This window comes from Marmota marmota, unplaced genomic scaffold (assembly GCF_001458135.2).
Source record: "Marmota marmota marmota unplaced genomic scaffold, marMar, whole genome shotgun sequence".
NCBI lineage: Eukaryota > Metazoa > Chordata > Mammalia > Rodentia > Sciuridae > Marmota > Marmota marmota.
Window position 1 is genome coordinate 7,939,932 of NW_026000076.1, and position 21,468 is coordinate 7,961,399.

General features: G+C 38.9%; 1 pseudogene; it reads right to left on the bottom strand.

Annotated features, from left to right (window-relative positions):
- Window positions 1-15,869: 15,869 nt before the first annotated feature.
- Window positions 15,870-21,254, bottom strand: LOC107155060 (annotated as a pseudogene).
- Window positions 21,255-21,468: the final 214 nt, after the last annotated feature.

Here is a 21,468-nt window from a genome sequence, read left to right on the forward strand (position 1 = left end):
GCATGAAATATTGCCAATGAGGAAAGCTCACTTGAGCTTCAGTCTCCAGAGTTTTTATTCAACCTTCATTACATTGACATGTTTGATTGATTGACTGCCATGTGATTGAACTGAGTCTCTAGTTACAATGATATCACAAGACCGAAAGCCCTTAGCCTGAGTCACATGGACACTGATATGGCCAGCCACTACCCTAAGATTTTCAGATGTGGTCAGCCTTACCTTAAGTCCACTATGACCAGCCACCACCCCCCAAAAAAGACACTCCAGTCAGTCAGGTATAACAGCAGCCTAGGGTGAAAGGCAGACCTTCTGTTTGGGGAAGGCCAAATTCTTTACCACACATGCATCCAACCCAACTTCACAGCCAGTTTATGGGCAGAGTTGAGAGGTTGAAGTCTGCAGAAGAAGCTGACCAATGCTATACTGAATTGATTTGCTATTGTTATTTTGGAGTTTTTAGAAAGAATTATAGGGGTTGGAATATAGCTCAGTAGATAGGGTGCTTCCTTCTCATTCACAAGGCCCTAGGTTCAATCCCCAGCACCATAAAAAAAAAAAAAAGAATTATAGTTCTGTATATTTAAATATGGATACAACAATTCCAACTCCTTCACTGTTATGTTCTCCTGGTCATTTTATTTTATTTATTTATTTATTTATTTTTGTACCAGGGATTGAACTCAGGGGCACTCAACCACTGAGCCACATCCAGCTCTATTTTGTATTTAAATAGAGACAGGGTCTCACTCAGTTGCTTAGCACCTCACTTTTGCTGAGGCTAGCTTTGAGCTTGTGATCCTTCTACCTCAGCCTCCTGAGCCACTGGGATTACAGGTATATACCATCACACCTGGCCATCCTTTTTTCTTGTTGCAACTTTATGAACAATTCATGTTTTGAAAAAATTATAAAGTTTTAAAGGTTTGTATGAAAAACTGAATGGAAGATTAAGCACATATATATTTTGCTTTACAAAGAAGAAAGTAAAAGAAGACCAAAAGCAGGTTTTGGAAGTTTATGTGTTTTTAGTAATCTATGCTTTGGTCTCTATTGATATAGATAACTGAGAATTGTCTGAGATTGGTTTTTGTAAATGCTTAATTTTACCTTATTTTTACAAGATAATCCATTAGCAAAAGAAATTTCCAAATAACTTCTCATTTCAGCAGTAATAGGCAAGACAAGAAGATCAAATCCTTGAACTATTTACTTAGATGAACAGAAATACCCCTTTTTGAAATAATGGATATGCAAGCTTTAGCCATTAAAGGGTGAGGGTAAAATGAAAATCCTTTCAGTAATAGTTGAAATCTGAGAAAATCTTTCAAGGAAATTAAACACTTGATCAAAAAGAAGGAAGGGTTATTGGTGAGAGTTGAGATTAAACAGCAGAATTGTCTTAGAAGAGGCCTCAATTATAAGAAGCAAGCAGTTAATAATATCCTCTCAGGGATCTGGTTTTCCTCAAGATGTCGCTTTGGGAAAATGCAATAGAGTTTCATTTTCTTTTGGCTAAGACAGGACTAAATGGCTAACTTTTGAAAAATGTAAAGAAAACTTAAAATTTTTTGATTTGAAATAAGTCACAACCAATAAGGAAGAATAGAATTATTTTTTCTAGTATTATCTAAAAGATGGGAAAGTACAACCCCATACTGGGTCAAAGAAGTTTGAAAAATACACTTCCATCAAGATTTTTTTTTTTTTTTGTAAATTGAATTCCAAAATCAACTCAAAAGTAAGATAGCATTGATTCATACCCACTGCCATGAAACTAATTATTGTGTACTCATAAGAATACAGATATCTCCAAATTGAGTCTATTGTTTGGATCTTGTCTTTGTTAGCAACTCATCACATGGCCCTGGAGAAGGAAGAACAGGTAGAAGAGGAAGTGGAGGAACGGAAGAACCATTTTCCCCTGCTGCATTTCTCTATGATACCATGAGAGTACTTTACAGAAAAAAATGTTACCATCATCATTATTACCCACCCTCATTTTCATCACCATCACTATACTAAGTATACCAAGTAGTACAGGCATTGCACTATATATTTTCCATAGTTATTTAATTCTCATAAAAGCACTACAAATCAAAGTACTTATTCCTTTCTTCCTTATTTATTTAGTCTTACTGCACTGGGAATTAAACTTAGGACCTTCTATGCTAGACAGGTGCTATGTAACCAAGGTACACCCCCAGTCTTCCAGTATTTCCACTTTAAATGTGAAAAAATTGGTGCTCAGAGAATTCACAGTTAGTAAGCAACAGTGTTAAATGAAGTTGAAACCTAATCTTGGCGTTTTAAATCCCCCACTTATGTTTCCTCTACTTATGGATCAATAGTGTAGCATCTTTGATGATCAATTTTATTTGTAAGTGCAGCTATTACTCAGGACTAGAATTTACCATGACCTTACCTAAAGTTAGCTCAGTACCTGGGAGGATAGTAAAGACTCAGTCACGTCTACGGGTCTGAGGTTAACAGATTTGGGTTCCTACAACTCAGTGGGAATGGGCAGCGGCAAGCAGATATTTTTAACTTGGTGAAGATAATTGTGATGTAGCAGGGTCCCAAAAGCAGACAGACAAATTTCTGGTCTGGGCTGAATAAACCACATGGTTCTGGGCTAATTCTGTCTCACACCGCCCCAATACAATATGGCAGTAATGGGTGCTTCATACCTCATAATAGTCAATATTATTCTAACATTATTTCAAGTCCAGCATGCCTTCTATTATAGCGTACTCCATTTTGAGCAAATATACAAACAAAAAATATTTTACTGATGTTATTTTAACCAAAGTTGGAACACTTTGGTTGCATAAGACCCCATGTTTTGCCTAAGCAAAACAGATAAATCTGTTGCCTCCTATAGATAAATCATGAAAGGCAAGGATGGATGGAACTGGCCTGAAGAAAGACTGGATCCAGAGATTTCAGCACAATCAGGTTTTTGTCTCTTCAAGGGAAATACTGGGGGCTCTAGGCTGTTGCCCTCAGAGACAACCAGAAAGGCTAAAGTGCTTGTGAATAGTTCCACTTTAAAAAAAGCCTAGAAGGGGCTGGGGTTGTGGCTCAGTGGTAGAGCACTCACCTAGCATGCACGAGGTACTGGGTTTGATCCTTAACACCCTAAATGTAAAATAAAGATATTGTGTCCACCTAGAACTAAAAGATAAATTTAAAAAAATTTTAAAAGCCTGGAAATGATTTGTTGTTCCAATTTGGGTCATGTGCCAATCTCTTGAACCGATCATCATATTAGTGAGTCATATTAGAAGACAGTTGTTCTCAGGCCATAGGGCTATAGAGTTCAGAAAAGATGTATAGTTCCTTCAAAGATGGAGATAACACTACATGAATCCCAGAGGGATTACTGCAGCAGCTTCTGTCATCCTAGTCAACCAAAGGGTCATCTCTGAAGGAGGTGTTACCTTCTAAATCAGCCTAAGGGTAAAACATCATATATATCAGAATTGTCCTTGGAAAATCTCTAAAGTGTGTACACAGTCCTGATTCATAGTCGCACTAAGAATCAAAAAGTATCAAACTCGATGAAAGGAAAGAACAAAAAATTACAGTCCATGTAATTAGTGTGACAAAATTATCCTGGTGTTTTGGTGAAATGAACTTGCTTTCAAGACAACAATCGCATCCATTCCTGAGAATGGGGTTGCAGAGAAAATTCCAAAAGTGCCCCTCCTAATCATAGCTGTTCTCTATTCTTTTTTGATACCAAGCTTCTAGTATCTTATTGAAAATAAATGAAATAGTTGTAACAATTAAGGGAGATATGTAAAATATATATCACAAGCTCTGGACATAGAAGGCACTCAATGAATGTTTTACTAGATCTAAACCCAAATCTTTCTTAAAAATGATACAAGAAGTCTTCTATTGGGGTCGACATTTTATGCTGTGCCTCCACCAAACAGTAAAGATTCCCTGCTGATTTGGGCTTGATCTCTTGAACTTCAATGGAATCACATGTTAGTGGTTTGTGCCAGAAGAGGCAGCTCAAGGAATATAAAATATACAAGGATGGCTTGAGGAGCTTGATTCCAAACCCTGGCTCTGTTGCTATTATCCATGAAACTTAACAAATCCTTTTAGTTCTCTGGGTCTCAAGTCTCCTCATAGGCCAAATTGGAATGTTACTACCTACCAATAAAACTGTTGAAGGGACATTAAATTAGATAGTGTTCAACTAACAAGTTGGATTATGTCAAGTATTGAAATAATGTGAATTTCTTTCCTTTCTGGGAAGGATTACACTGTGCCAGACCTCAAGACACCAACACCCAAGGAGAGCGCTGGATACCTGTGGACACATCTGGCATGAATTGGTTAAAATGGCAGCTTCTGAGAGAAAGGTGGCATGGAGTTCATTGCTATTTTCTCAGGTGGGTAGGAACTCTGTTTCTATCAAGTTCCCAAATTATTATTTGTAAATATATTGAATTGTACCTAGTGAAAAAAATTTTTTGATTTGTATTTACATGTGAAAGGACATTGGTGAATATGCACAGCTATTGAGATACGAACTTCAAAAGGCATTCTGGACACACTGTTGACTTACTTAAATTCATTTATACTACATAACTCATTCTAGAAATAAGTTTTTATGTTTCACTGCTAGTAGATTGTATGGATACATATATAAAAAAAACTTATTTTCTCCTACTATACTTTCATAACACAGAACACTTCTGTGATCCCAGACATGTGTGGGTTTCCCATTCACACATGCAGAGCTACAGATGGTTCTCCAGTGGACACCGAGTGTCCTCTAATTCAATTCAGTTCTGACTCAACCTGGAGATAGCATTAGATCCCACAGGTTGAGCGCTCAGTTCTATAAGATTGTCCCCACTTCAGATGTCATTTGCAAGCACAGGCTCTCCTTCTGACTGACCAGCAATAAGTTGGAGTCCTCATGACCCTGCAATTATGTTTGGTTAATTTGCTACTGTGACTCACAAAACTCAGAGAAACACTTCCATTTACCCATTTACTATAAAGATTATTACAAAGGCTACAGATGAACAGTCAGAAGGAAGAGTTGCATATGTTGAGGTATGGGATAAAGGGTGCAAAGCTTCCATGCCTTTCTGAGCATTCCATCTTCCAGAAAACCCCAGAACTCAGTCCCTTCAAGTATTTATAAAAGCTTCGTTATGTAGGAATGATTGATTAAATTGTTGACTATGGTTTGTCAACTCAACTTTTAGGCTCTCTCACTTCCCCAGAGATCTGGAGATGGCATAGGATTTAAAGTTCCAACCTTCTAATTACCTGTCTGGCTCCCCTGACAACCTGTCCCAATCCTGAGATCATCTAAGAAACTCCCAGTCACTAGTCATCTCATTAGGATACAAGACACTGGAGCTATATGTCAGGAAGTTGGGAGGAAGATCAAATACATATTTCATAATATCACACCAGAGAATTTTTTCCTTTCTCAATTTTTCTCCAATTGATTGTGTCAAAATAGTTTACTACTGTTCATTATAGTACCGCTTGTGTGTATATATCTAGTATACATTATGTTTATGAATAGCCCTCTTGGCCCACAGAAAACCAGATGTGGCACAAATATTCATAACACATGGCCCCTGGAAATACCTGGCCTGGAAATCTAAGCCAAAGTGAGATTAATTTGATGTAATCCAATCTTTTGGAAAGACTATCTCATGTAATCCCCTTAACATTGTATTTACTGATTGGTTAATTTGGATAGAAATGAGGGTATTTTTTTTTCTTGATAAATATGAATTAGAATCGCAGGCTGATTTTTACAGAGGAGATTAAGCTATCCATTTCACTTTAATGACCTTCTAGGACTCAGGTTCAACTGTTGGTGAAATATAATGTTGCCCAGTAAGTTGATACCCAGGTTTAATGAGTTTCTTGGGAGAAGTATTACAAGATGGCATAGACCTAAGCAGAAGACCCCATTAAAAAAAAAACACATATCATATGATACTTATTTTCTTAGGTCATATATTCCCTACCATGTATCTTTGGGATGCACATTTATCTATAACATTCATGATCATTACATATGTTAAAACACCTAAACACTAGAGCAAGATCCACCAAGCCGAACCTAGAAGATGGTTTGGCACATATTTGTGAAACCAGTTATCCTACTTGATCATGGACCCAATGAGAACATATACCAGAATGCGGGACAAGAACATGCAGATATATCAATAACTTTAGTAAATATGAAACATTACATTTCACCAGAGCCAAGATCTAGCCATTCATTACTCTTGATCCTTCTACCTTCCTGCATTGATTCTGTTGCCAATCAGAGCAGCATCAAGCAATTAATAATTTATTTATTTGTCAGAGTGAGGGAGAGAGAGGGTGAGAATAAAGCATTCCAGTAAGGAAGACCAGTATACATAGAGACCTAGCAATGAGAGAGAGCTTGGGATTCTCATAGAAATAAATCCAGGATTGCTGAGGTATGCACACTTTAGGGAAGAGTTGGGAGAGGGGGGCAGTATATGGAGAAGGTCAAAGACTGCAGGGGTTTTCCCTCATTATAAGGGAAATAAGGAGTTACTAAAATGTTAAGTAAGAAAATCACAGGTCAGATCTGCATTTTATATGTTTTCTCTAGCTGCAGGATGAATAGGAGGCCCAAAGAATGAGAAGAAAGGAAAAGGACACCCAGGTTTTTGACCTGAGCAACTCAGGGTCTGGAACCATTTATGAAGCAGACAACACTGGAGCAAAAGCAGGATTTTTTTGTTTATTTTGTTGTCATTTTTTTTTATGGGGGAACAGGGGATATGATGATTAGCTCAGTTTTGAATACACTGAATTTGAGATGCCTGGGTCATGCTGTATTAGTCAGCTTCAGCTGCCATAACAAAAATCCCACAGACTGCATGACTTAAACAACAGAAATGCATATTTTACAATTCAGGGAGGCTTGAGAAGGCCAAGATAACGGTTCTAGTTTTCATTATATATATGATATAAGGGCTTTTCTCTTAGCTTATAAGTGGCTACCTGTTGAGATCCACAGCCAAAGGGGCCTCAGCAAACTTCCAGCTGATTGGCTCACAGCGGCCCCAGCAAACTTCCAGCTGCCAGCTGATTGGCTCCTCTGGGTGATGCTCATTGGGCTGTTTCCCCACCCTTTCAGACCATGGAGCTGCTCATTGGGGGACTCTTTTGGCTCTGCCCACACAACCCAGCCAATCGGTCTCAAGAGAGGAGGAGTGGGGTTTTAGAGGCTTGTGGGAAGCCAAAGGTGGCGGTTGGGCTCTCGGGGAATTCCTGGAGAGCTCGCGTGGTGTTGAGGGCCACAGCCGACTTGGGATGACGCATGGCATTTTTGCCAGAAGTAGTGGTTGACAGGTGATGCCAGTGAGCCATTAAGATGATGACTTTTGAGTTCCGGTTGAGCTCTCACAGGGATTCCTGAAGAGTGTGCATTGGTTGGGGAGGTGCCGGAGGAGGGAATTCCGGTTGATGGTTCCTGGAGGAGCCGCGCGGCGTTCGGGAGAGTTCCTGGGGAGCGTGTGTGGAGTGTGCTGGTAGAGTTCAGAAATAAAGTTTGTTCCTCTTGAGTGGCTCCTGATTTGTGCCCAGCCAGACTGCAGCAATGTGGTGTGGTGTGGATGCCAAAAATAAAGTTCGTTTCTGCTTGAAAAAAAAATTGGGAAGGGGTATATATCCCCCAAATATAAACTTAAAATAACCCTTTTTACTCTAAACTTTTTAATTTGGATTCATCAGAGCTTGGTGCTGATAACGTCAAGGTCGCAGGTTCGTTCCCCGTAGGGCCACCAAATACCGCAATCTGGCTGGGCACAATTCACCAGCCACCTGTCAAGCAGGAAGGAACTTTCTTTTTAGCACCCACACCGCACCATGCCAGCTCTCCAGGAATTCCCCGAGAGCCCAACCACCACCTGCGGCTTCCCAGGAGCCTCTCAACCCCCACTCCTCCTCTCTTGAGACCGATTGGCTGGGTCATGTGGGCGGAGCCAAAAGAGTCCCCCAATGAGCAGCTCCATGGTCTGAAAGAGTGGGGAAACAGCCCAATGAGCATCACCGCAGAGGAGCCAATCAGCTGGCAGCTGGAAGTTTGCTGGGGCCGCTGTGAGCCAATCAGCTGGAAGTTTGCTAGGGCCGCTGTGAGCCAATCAGCTGGAAGTTTGCTGGGGCCCCTCTGGCTGTGGCTCTCAACAGCTACCATCTCACACAGTTAGGGGTGAGGTACTGGGGAAGTGGGGAGCTCTCAAGTGGAGAGAGAAAGCTTTTTTATCTCTCTCTTTTATGGGGGCGGGGTACTGGGGATTGAACTCAGGGATACTCAACCACTGAGCCACATCTCCAGCCCTGTTTTGTATTTTATTCAGAGACAGGGTCTCACTGAATTGTTTAGTGCCTTACAGTTGCTGCGGCTGGCTTTGAACTCGAGATTCTCCTGTCTCAGCCTCCCAAGCCTCTGGGATTACAGGGATGTGCCACCGCACCCAGCTTGACATCTCTTTTTATAAGGATCCTAATTCTATTGGATCAAAACCACACCCTTATGATTTCATTAACCTTAGTTACTTGCTTAGAAGCCCTGTCTCCAAATGCAGACACACTGGGTTTAGACTTCAAAGTATGATTAGGAGTGGGGCACAAATATTCAGTACATACCACACATGCAAACAGAGATGTTGTATTATCTGGAATGGGACAGGGAGCTGAAGCCCAGCGGCTGGGCTGGGCAGAAAGTCCTGATGTGACAGCCATTGGTATAAAATTGGCCACTTGATGCCTTGGGAATGAGTTCAAATTTCCAGAATGAGAGGATGTCAAAGGTAGGAGGGTGGGTCTCTGGTATCTAACCTTAAGTAGAAAAGGAGAAGAAGGCAAAAGGGACTAAGAAGGAACAGCAAGAATTTGGGGCGGGTGGAAGAAACACTGAGAGAGTATGGTGGCTTGAGAATCAAGAGGAAAAAAGATTTTGAGAGCTTACCATATTTCTCTTCCCATGGCTTGGCAAGCTAGAAGTTTCCCAAATACAGTGTGTCTACATCAGAAATCTGGATCTGTCCCTGGTTCCACCTCTCCAGAAACCAGAAATGTGATCATTGAACAGTACACATCTATTGAGCAATTACTGTGGCAAGCTCCAGTATGGCCACTGTCGAGGCTAGAGAGGTTGAAGATACAGGGCCTGTCCAAGGAACTCACTGTCTTGTGGAAGAGTCTAATAATGTTTTCCTAGAGGAAAAATTCACAGGGCAGGGCTGTGAGTATTAGCTATTATAAGGTTTACAAAGCAAGTGTTAGAGTTCACAGGAGGCAGAGGATTAGTGTGGCCTGAGGGAGTTAGAGCAGAAGTGGATTTTAGCATGGAGGGCCAAGTCCTTCATTCACATCCTTGTGGTCTGAGAGCACAGGTGCTTCAGGCACAAGGAATCAGGTGAGCATGAGACACAAAGATGGCAAATCAGACCTTGCTATGGGTCCCACAAGGGCTCCCTGCACGCCTAATTTGCTACTGGTTTATAGTGGAAAACATTAAAGGCTCCCTTCCTTAAGTGTACTGACTTGGGGGAGAAATATCCCATAGTTGTTTGGAAGCAGTGGATTGGTGGAGTGCCTGCATGGCCTCCAGGCAAGACTTCTCAGCATGGAAATATGTCACAGAGGACATTAAAGGCCAAAGTATATTCTTAGCTCTGGAGACAGAGAAACTGCTCTTGCCAGTTCACCCAGAACCAAACAATGTCTAGAGACAAACTTATACCAACTGAATACAAAAGACTAGTATAAAGCAAAATGCCAATTTATGCAACTATCAAAACTCCAGTATTCACTCACTAATATATTGCAAGCCTATGGATATATCTCTATAAGAAGTAAATTTCTAGTCAACAGGCTACTGAGCAAGAAATTGATTGAAGAAATCAGAAGCAGGGAATTGCAGAGATGACCTTTCCTGTTGGAGCAATTGACCCATCTTCACCTCTGATAACAGATGGTAAAGTGGAAAAACCAATGTCAGGTATCCTTAACCCTGAGTAAAGTGAGAGATATTGGAAGGCTCCCACTCTAGGAGCCTAGACCACCAAGTCCCCTTCTGCTTCCATGAATTATTACTTGGGCCACATGCCCAGCTATTGAAACAAAAAGGTCTCAAACACTGACTCAGAAATCATGGGGAGTGAAACAGACTGAGTTGAATAGAGAGCTCTTGTACTCAGAGTTCCCCAGGAACTCAGGTCCCTTCAATCTGTTGACTCACTATCCCTTATTGCCTTTGTACCAATCTTCAAAATGGCAGCAGGGGCAATTCCTAAGAGCTTGTTGGAACTGCAGAATCTCAGTCAACCCCAGACCTACTGAATTAGGACCTGCATTTTAACAAGATCCCCCAGGCAGCTTTAATACACATTAAAGCATTGCCCTGAGGTATTGTTCTTGACCATACAATTGAAACTGTTCTAATACCACATCTGCATCCACTTAATGGAAAAGGAGAAAAGAGAAAGTGGAGGAAAAACTTTTTTTTTTCCTTAAGGTAGTGACACAGACTTTGCCCAAATCATTTTCACTCACATTTCATTGATAAGAAATTAATCAAGAATATATAATAGGGCTGGGGATGTGGCTCAAGCAGTAATGTGCTCACCTGGCATGCGCGGGGCGCTGGGTCCTCAACACCACATAAAATAAAAAATGAAGATATTGTGTCCACCGAAAACTGAAAACTAAATATTAAAAAATTCTCTCTCTCTCTCTCTCTCAAAAAAAAAAAAAATACATACTAAGGGCTGGGGTTGTGGCTCAGTGGCAGAGCACTTGCCTCACACATGTGAGACACTGGGTTCAATCCTCAGCACCACATAAAAACAAATAAACAAAATAAAGATATTGTGTTCATCTATTTGGGAAAAAAAAAAGAATACATACTTAGCTGCAATGGGGATTCTATTACCAAAAGGAAGAGAGAGAGAGAGAGAGAGAGAGAGAGAGAGAGAGAGAGAGAGAGAGAGATATCTAGGAGATAGTAATAATCTCGTGTGTGTGTGTGTGTGTGTGTGTGTGTAAAAAAAGTTAGTGCTACTTTGGGGAGAAGTGGGAAAACAACTGCATCTGCACCTTGCATTAGAAATTTCAGTCAAAAATACTGAGCCCATTTGTCCTTGATACTAAAGAACCAGTTATTTACAATGTGATTTCCTTTACAGATTTTAATGTCTTCCGTATCATGTCAGGATGTCTTAATGTCAACTATCTTTCTACCACTCCAGGTGGAAGGAGGTTGTTTCTATGTGGGACAGAGAGCTTACAAAAAGGAGCCTAGTGTACTTTCAAGGCCTCTGTTTATCATGTTTTAGAGAATCAGCTTTTAAAAGGAAATTATTTCACATGTAATAGTTTGAAATAAAGACCATGTTAACAAAAAGGAGGCAATTTTCACAGAGAATCAAAATTACAATAAGTGATAATTGTCCACACATTTAGGATTAATTATGGGTCTGTTAGGTAGCTCTGCTGATCTCAGCAAGGATCATTGTTGTGTTTGGGGATTAGTAGTCTGTGTGCTGAAATAGCTTCCTCTGACAGGGTGTGGCTCTGCTCCCTTTGTTTCTCACTACCCTATTCCTAGGACCATAGTCTGGGCATTTTCTCACAATAAGGTCCAAGGTACAAGAAAGCAAGCCCTAAGGAGTAACCCTATTTTAAGCCTCTGCTTTTGTCATGTCTGCTAATATCCTGCTGGGCAAAGTACATCACATGGCCAGTTGTCAAGGTATGAGGCAGGTTTCTCTTCGCATTGTAAACTTACTTGGTAAAGATATGGAAACAGCAAGAGGTGAAAAATTAGGAATATTTCTGCAATCTACCATAGTCTGCTCTTACAATCAAAATAATTCACATTCCTCCCATGTGCATGTGCAAAATATGCTCACAATTAGGCTCAAAGTCCAGGATCTTCTGATCTGCATCAGATCCAGATCACATACATCTGGAGTCCCATAAATAAAAGGCAAGTTGTTGCCCCCTACAAACCCAACAATATTGAACAGAGACAGAATAACTGCAATAGACTTCCATTCAAAATGGGAAAGAATAGCAGTCACTGGTTCATAATAGTTTTGAAATTCTACTAAGCAAATGTTTCAGGTTCCCCTTCTCTGAAGATGAAGAATGCTCCTTGAGTAATCCCTGGTTTGGCTTCCTGAGAGAGACACCCCAGTGTATTTGTCTCCATGCTTCCTGGATCTACATCTGAAATGTCTCTGATTTTTCTTCTGCTCCTTGATCATTTCTGCAGAAAGCATTTGGAAATATCTTTGGGCCACTTTCTCAGCCTAAAGAAAGTTGAAAGCCCAGAAGATTTTCTCTGCCCCATTATTTTGAACAGTTTCAGTTCAGTTGGCAGTGCTTGGCAGTGTTTTGGCTAGTACAACTCTCTCAAAATCTTTGTGGGTTTTCTGTGTATTTAATTCCAAATAGCTCTATTTACCAAAATACACATCCAAAGTGATTTTTTGAAATATACCTCTATCTATAGACTTAATTGTTACAACTTTGAGCATGTCTGTTGAGAGCCACAGCCGAGTCGGAATGGCCCCTGTCAGTCTACTGTGGGACAAATGTACCTTAAAGATTCTTAAAGGACTTTTTGTCCATATAAAAAGATCTGTTTAGGCCTACCTTAATTTTTTTTTCAAAGCTGCTAGCAAGATGGCCTGGCATATTTTTATGGCTATGGCAGAGGTACAAAATAAACTTTACTGAACAAGCCCATCTCAAGCTTATGCTTGTATCTTATCTGAAAAGCCACCCAATAACAAAAGCAAGTTGGAATGACTGAGCCCAGTGTCAAGGGGAAGGGCAGGAGTACACTGCAAAGTTACATGGCAAAATATGTGACTAGAAAGAGAAGTAAGGAATGGGGTCACTGTTGCAATCTGTCACACTCACTTTCCTTGGAAAATTATGTATGGCACTTTTTAAGGCCTGAGATGAAGAGATTCTCTACCAGAAAGGATTTACATTTATCTTTGTCAGATAAACAAAGAGTCTTCTAGTTAGAATAATTCTAAACTAAATTGATGCCTTTGAGATTTTTTTGCCCCCCAGGTGATATAAATTTGGGCTGAAAAACAGCATAAACACCAGCTTGTGGTTACAGCTTTACCTAGAAATGTCTTCTTCTCCTCTCCAACCTCACAGAACCCAGGCACTCTGGGGATAAGGGATGGAGGGACTTCTTTCCAAATTGTCTTACTGTGGGGTTTGGCCCTTTTGGGTCCCAGATTTCTTGGGGGAGGTTTTCCTACTAGACTCCTTGTCTTGTATGTCCCATGAGCCCAAACTATGAACTGCCCCTCAAAATTTTCCCTTTTAGTAAATACCCTCAAGGCATACAAATAGCCTTGATTCTCAGCTATCCTTAGGATTTCTGACTTCGCTTCAATTTTGTCTGATAATTTCCTACCTAAATAAGATACTATAGAAAGAACATTTTAAAATTTATTTCATCACTTTAAGATATCTTTTGCAAGAGGATTAATTCAAATAACCTGCTTCCATATAGCTAAAATTATTATAATTCCTTAATTAAAATTCATTAATATCTTGTCCAAATGGACTAAGAAGATATTCCACAATGTGCTCAGTCAAACCTGAGTGATGCAACGTAAGGACTTGTCAGTATTGTCTTGAAGGTGTTCTCTTGCATTGTGTTCATCCTTTGCCAGAAATGAAGATTCTGGGATGCCACCCTAGGCCTACTGGTTAGAATTTGGAGGATTAAACCAGATATTCAATGTTATAAGTTCTACAGGTGATTCTTATGGGCAGTGAGATTTGGAATGATCAAACTAAGGCATGATTCCAAATTAGATCTCATATTATTCCTAGAAATGCCTTTTTAAAAAGCCTTCTCACCTGGAATGTGCATTAGCAAAGCATGCATTTATAAGAGTGAGATTATTTCTCAGCACATCTTTCCATTTTCTTCATGTTTATAATACATATTCATAAAAGATTCTTACTAGCATACTTAAATTACCATAAGGAGTATATAAAACTTTAAAAATCCTAAGAATGCTTGATAGCCTAGCCTTCATAAAAATCTAGAAGCTGGAAATCCAATTATCAGTTGAATGGGGGAATTTAAACTGCCAACTGTAATTTAAATCACAAACCTATTATTCCTAATCAGCATAAATCCTTTCACAGTTACCACAACAAAATGAAAACAAAAATAAACTAAAGCACCTTGTTGATAGATGAAAGAATTTTAAAGTCTATGGATTATATTTTTCTATAATAGTATTTTCTGTTTATTTAATTCCCACAAATATACTCTTAACTTCTTTATTTGAGATTTTATTTAAAAATTTATATTAGGGGCTGGGAGTTCAGGTCAGTGGTAGAACACATGCTTAGCATATGTGAAACCCTGGGATTTGATTCCCAGACTCACCAAAAAAGAAAAAGAAAGAAAGGAAGAAAAGAAAAAACATATTCCTATAACCTCTGATTTTAGTGAATGTTCAATTTTGAAAATAACCACCAAAAATATAATTTATTATAGTCTAAAATTATTCTAAGCACATATATTTCTTTTATAATATTTGGAAATTTTGATAGATATATTGTTAAGTAGGATAGAAACATTAATGGTAGGACTTGGAAAGTATATGTTACTGTAATATTCATTCAACTTTGTTTTATGTTTGAAATGTTTATGACGGAATGTTTACGATAAAAGGGATAAGTAGCTACCTATGCCTAATCTCTGCCCATTAGACATACCCCGCAGTTTCCTTCAATACAGGACATCTTCCTTCTCCCTTGAACCCCAGACCAAAGTCTACACTTCTCCAAGATCCATTCAGAGACATTAAATCTTTTATGTTGTTCCAATACAGATCTTGTCAGAACCTCTTTCTTCTGAACTTCTTTTATACTCTTCCTTTCTGGCTCTCAGGTTGTGCTGAGGTTGTTAGTTCACATGGTTTAGAGGTCTATTAAACTGTAAGCTTCCTGGGGGCAGGGATTGTGTCATTACATCCCTGTATTCCTAGGTCCCACCCAGGCCAGATTGCAACTCAACTATGATCACTGAAAGGCTTTCCCTACTCATTCCAGATTAGGTGAGTAGCTCACTATATACTTTCGTAACATCCTTTATTTCTTCAAATCATAAGACATTTCAGACTTTATTGTAATAATTGACTTAATGATCATTCTTCCCTGCTTGACTAGTGAGGGCATGAACCATGCCTGTTACTCATCCATGATATCCCCAAAACAAGCACACCATAGGGCTCAGAGTCCATAAATATCTGTTAATTGAATGTTTAGTACAGAGGAAGTGTTCAGTATACATTTGTTGAATGAATTAATATGAATTAATAAATGCTGTTGAATGTACTATTCTCAAAAAAAAAAAAGAGCAAGAAAATGTCTGACAGAGTCCATAAACCATGGAGAGCTCATATACAAACAAAATCTTTATAAAATTATAGATGTGTATATCAAATTTCCTCACAACAAAGACTATTCTGTGTCAAAGGAAAGGAAACCATGTATCAGTACTATTTTTTTTTTTTTGCTTTGTTTTAAAATAATGTTGGCAAGCTAGGCGCGGTGGCACATGCCTGTAATCCCAGCAGCTTGGGATGCTGAGGCAGGAGGATCATGAGTTCAAAGCCAGCCTCAGCGACATCGGGACACTAAGCAACTCAGTGAGCTTGTCTCCAAATAAAATACAAAATAAGGCTGGGGATGTGGCTTGGTGGTCGAGTGCCCCTAAGTTCAATCCCTGGTACCAAATAAATAAATAAATGAATAAAGCTGGTAAGAGTTCATTGCTTTTTGGTGATTAGCCAGAGACCAAATCCCATATTCTTGTCCAGCTCCTCCAGGTCTTCCATGGCTTCAACCTTGACTAGGGCAACAGCAGGAACAAGGGCCGGAGCAGGGGGGGGAGCCAATACGGGTCATGGGGACAGCAGCCACAAATGCAGATGGATCAGCTGAGCAGCCCTCCATCTTTACAGTAAGTAAAAAAGTATATTAAGTTCCCACAGACAAAGCCAGGACCTATTTATACACACTGATGAGAGAATGGGGCACAGAGGCAATAGTTGGGTAACCAATCTGCAGACAAATACTGGCAACATTGCAGATGCCCACCAGGAAGTAGAGTGCAGTCTTCTTTGTGATTTTAAACTTTAGGGTTACAGATGCTGCCATTATCGAAACAGCTGTTGGCTGATCAGCCCAAAGGAGAATCAGGGGTGGGGGTGTGGTCTTCAGCATGTTCAGAAGTGTGGCTTTAGTAGGTCCCACTGATCAGCTGCATATCATTCAGGATTTCATTGATGCCCCTGGAAATTTTAGTAGTGATGCCCAAAACCTGGAAGAAGGAGGTCTTCTCAGGCTCCAGATCAGTGTTTTGGAATTGCACAGTGACTTCACATGAGACAATTGCACCGTTTGGGTGGCAGCAGGCATCTTTTTGGTCAGCATTATGAGCTTGATCTCAGTCTTCCTTAATGAAAGGCAAACATAGTTTCCCCCAGCTGTGAGACAATAGTTCCTTCAGAATTGAGCTTGTTTCTAGTTCATCATGAAACTCAATAGTATATTCTACTCACCAATTTCTTGAAATAATCCTATCATTTCAGAATAACTCCCTCTACCTTTCTTTCTTTCTTTCTTTCCTTCTTTCTTTCTTTCTTTCTTTCTTTCTTTCTTTCTTTCTTTCTTTCTTTCTTTCTTTCTTTCTTTCTTTCTTTCTTTCTTTCTTTCTTTCTTTCTTTCTTTCTTTCTTTCTTTCTTTCTTTCTTTCTTTCTTTCTTTCTATTTCTTTAGTTGTAGATGGAAACAGTACCTTTATTTTATTTATTTATTTTTATGTGGTGCTGAGGATTGAACTCAGGGCCTCACACTTGCTAGTCAAGCACTTTACCACTGAGCTATAGCCCCAGCCCCTCTACTTTTCCTTTTTTTTGTCTTCCATCCATCCTCCTTCCTCTTTGTTTTTTTTTCTTTTCCTGCAATTTTGAATACATATATTCTATTTGCATTGAAAAAAAATCCTTTACTAGGACAGGATAGGACCTTTGGTGATGAACATTATTCTGATATTAAAATATGGACAGGGGCTGGAGGTGTAACTCAGTGGCAGAGCACTTGCTTAGCATGTGTGAGGCACTGGATTGGATCCTCAGCATCACATGAAAATAAATAAATAAAATAAAGGTACACTGTCCATCTACAACTAAAAAAATTAAAAATAAAATAAGGACAATGATTATAATTTGTGCTTCAAGATATAGAAATTTCTAGTAGAGAGCAGGGCGTGGCGCACACGCTTATAATCCCAGTGGCTTGGGAGGCTGAAGCACGAGGATGCCAAGTTCAAAGCCAAATGTCAGCAAAAGCGAGATGCTAGGCAACTCAGTGAGACTCTATCTCTAAATAAAACACAAAATAGGGCTGGGGATGTGGCTCAGTGGTTGAGTGCCCCTGAGTCAATTCCTAGTACCCCCCCTCAAAAAAAAATTTTTGGATTGGGGTCCTGGCTCAGTGGTAGAGTACTTGCCTAGCATGATTAAGACACTAGATTCATCCTCAGCATCCAATAAATGTAAAATAAAGATAGTATATCCATATAAACTAAAAAACAAATATTAAAAAAAGAAATTCTTGTAGATGAGGTCTTAGCTTTAATGAAACAAACTAGTCCAATTTGAAGTTTTTAATTTTTTGGATGGTAAAACTATTTTTAAATGAATTTCTAGATAGAAAAGTATACCTCAAGCAATAATTTAAGGATTGCAGTCATAGTAAATTTCTTTTCTCTGCTTTTATTTTCTTTTATGATGTCATATTTTTCACTAATTAGTTTTCTAATTGTACATATTTACAGGGTACAGTGTGATATTTCAATACACATATACAATATGTTTTGATCAAATCAGGGTAATTAAGGTTTCTATCTCCTTCTCACTATTTTGTGCTTGGAGCCTGCAAGCTCCTCTCTTCTAGTTCTTCATAAAAGATACAATAGGTTATTGTGATCAATAGTCTCTGCTGTGCTGTAGCGCCTCGACTTATTATTTCTATGTAATTGTTGTTTTCCAAACTCCCTCTAGACTTCTCTTCCTCCACCTGTCTATTAATCACTATTCTACATTCCAATCAACCTTTTTTAGCATCCACATATGAAAGAGCATGTGATCTTTCTGTTTCTGACTTATGTCACTTAATGTCCTCCAGTTTCATCCATTTCTCTGCAAATAATAGAATATCATTCTTTTTTATGACTGAATAATATTTCATTGTGCATATACACACCACATTTTCTTTATCCATTTGTCTGTTGATGGACACTTAAGCTGAATACATATCTTAGCTATTGTAAATCGTACAGCAATAAACATGGGCATATATGTATCTATTTGACATGCCAATTTCATTTCCTTTGAATTCATGGGATTACTAGATCATATAATAGATTTTTTTTTTTTGAGGAATCTTCATAGTGTTCTCCATAGTGACTGTACTAATTTACCTTCCCACAACAATGTGTTCCCTTTTCTCATGATATATTTTCACTCTAAATCAAGTATCTGTTCAATTGGTATGCTGTTAACACATATCTGTCTACAGTGAATTAGGCCTTTGTTTTCCTTTGATCTTAAAAAATGAACTTAGATTTAAAACAATCTAAATTTTTTGATAACCTTTAATTTGAGATTGTCACAAAATTTAGCTGTCAGTAGAAAATACATATGTGAAAATATATATATATATATATACTTTAAAATAGGATCATATAACCTGTGAGTGTCTAAACATAGCAAGCTCTCAAGGATGGCCATGATCATAATTCTTCCAACATTTTTTTTTTCAGTGCTGAGAATGGAACCCAGCTTTCTTCACTGAACACTAGTATTTCACGAAAGGATTTGGTTTTAGTTGTTTTCTTCTTTTCTGCTTTAAACACTAATAAAGCACAAAGGATACCTGAATGGTCCCCTTAAATATTAACATCGATACTTGGAATGTATTATGAAAAGATGAGTTTCCCTGCCAGACGTGGTGGTACACACCTATAATCCCAGGAGTTTGGGAGGCTGAGGCAGGAGCATAGCAGGTTTAAAGCCAACCTCAGCAATTTAGTAAGGCCCTAAGCAATTAGTGAGACCTGTCTCTAAATAAAATATAGAAAAAGGGCTGGGGATGTGGCTCAGTGGTTACGTGCCCCTGGGTTCAACCCCCAGTACAAAAAAGAAAAATTAAAGTAAATTAAAAAGCTGAGAAAAAATTAGTTGTCAGGTTTGTCTAATAAAGCTTTATAGGAGCCAGGTGGCTCCTATAAAGCTTTATTAGACAGCCAGGTGGCTGGGATTACAGGTGTGCGGTGGTGCACACCTGTAATCCCAGCCACCAAGGAGGTTGAGACAGGAAAATCATGAGTTCAAAGCCAGCCTCAGCAAAAGCCAGGCACTAAGCAATTCAGTGAGACCCTGTCTCTAAATAAAATACAAAATAGGCCTGGGGTGTGGCTCAGTAGTCGAGTGCCCCTGAGTTCAATCCCTGGTATTCCCCACCTAAATAAATAAATAAATAAAGCTTTATGGAATATTTTTTTTAAAGTGATTAAAAATAAAACTTAAACTTTATTTATATATTTTTGTTGTTTTTAAAGGTACATATGAAACCCTTATATGTTTTGTTGAAACTTGTAAAACTGATTTGCTACCATTTTTGATTCATAAAAATGAGAATTTCATAGTGTTCAACCTAAAAACTTATTTCAATCACAGATAACCTTTCTAATATTTTGTTTGTTTTATCTATCTTTCCTTGGACACGTTCTCTTTGGTAACACATTCAAGGTTATCAAATATATTTTTTTGTGGTAAAATTAGCAAGTTATTTCTGTCCTCCTTTACATTTGTAAAATGATTAACAAAACAATGAAAGCCATATGTGCTCGTGTACATTAAATTCTAAGAGATTACTTTTATTTTAAAATCTTTCTTTCTTAAGCAAGTTCTCCTACTTTTGCTTTCTTCTCCATGCTCGAATGAAGGACATCTGTTTCTGTTTTCAATGTTATTTGTTGCATGAAGTAGAATATCAAAGTCCTCCTTCGATGAGGAAACAATGCTTCAGCTTTTTATTTCCTTTTGTTTGTTCTCATTGATTTAAAAATTACAAATGTTGTACAAAAAGGATGAACTGCTCACTGAAAAAATTAAAACAATAAAACATACGAAGTAAAATTCCTTCTCTCATCCTCCCTGCTCCTTCTCCCCAGGTAACCACTGAAAATAATTGGTGTGCACACTTCAGATCTTTTCCTGTATACATGTGCCTATATGAAAATATATGTGTGTGTATCTAATTCAAAATACTAAACAGTAGGTGATAACCCATAGCAAACTCTCAATGGCTGCCATGATCATTATTCTTATTCTTTCTTTTCTTTCTTTCTGTCTTTCTTGTGCTGGGGATTGAACCCAGGGCCCTATGCACATGAAGCAAACACTCTACCAACTGAGCTATATCCCCAGCCCATGATTGTTATTCTTCCAACAATTTTTTCAGTGCTAAGGATGGAACCCAGGCTTCCTGCATGCTAGGCAAGTGCCCTATCACTGAGCTACATCTTCAGCCCCCCAACATTTTAATTTTTTTCGATAGTTGTTTATTGAACACTACTATATAATGGGCACTTGTTATACAGAAAGGAGAATAGACACCACATAATTCTTGCCTCAAAGACTTACAAATAGAGAGGGAAGACACCCATACAAGGAGCAAATTGGGAGGCAGCATGACAAGGCTGAGTTGGGGGTCTCTAGAAAGTACAGTGAGAGCATGGAGAGAGCACTGAGGTCTAATTACCCTCCATGTGATGATGACTTCAGTCTCACCTTTCCATCCTTGACCTCCCTCCTGTTCCAGCCCCATACAGAAAACTGTTTGACATCTCCTCTTTGATGTCTAACAGATATGAACTTCATACAATATAAACAGAGTTCTTGGTTTTTCACCCTAGACCTGCCTGTTCCTCTCCCTAGCTAAGTAAATGGCACCACCCACTTAAGCTAAAACCTGGAGTCAGCTCTAAGGAAAGGAATTCAGAAGTCAAGAATGTTAGGACTAAGGAACAGTTAATGGATTCTATCTCCAGGCTCACCTGTCAGCAAATGCTCTTGATTTCGCATACAGGATCTCTCATCAGTCTGTCAACTATGCACCATCTCAGCTGTCTCCTTTCCTAGTTCTGGCTCTCCCTGTCCTGTAGGCCCTCTCACTGCTCTTCCTGCTGCTATAATCACTCTTCTATAGTCCATTCTCCACAGGGCAGCTAGAGAGATGCCCTTATGTGTTAGTCACATCACATCACTCACAACCTTCCCAATGGCTTTCCTTTGCACT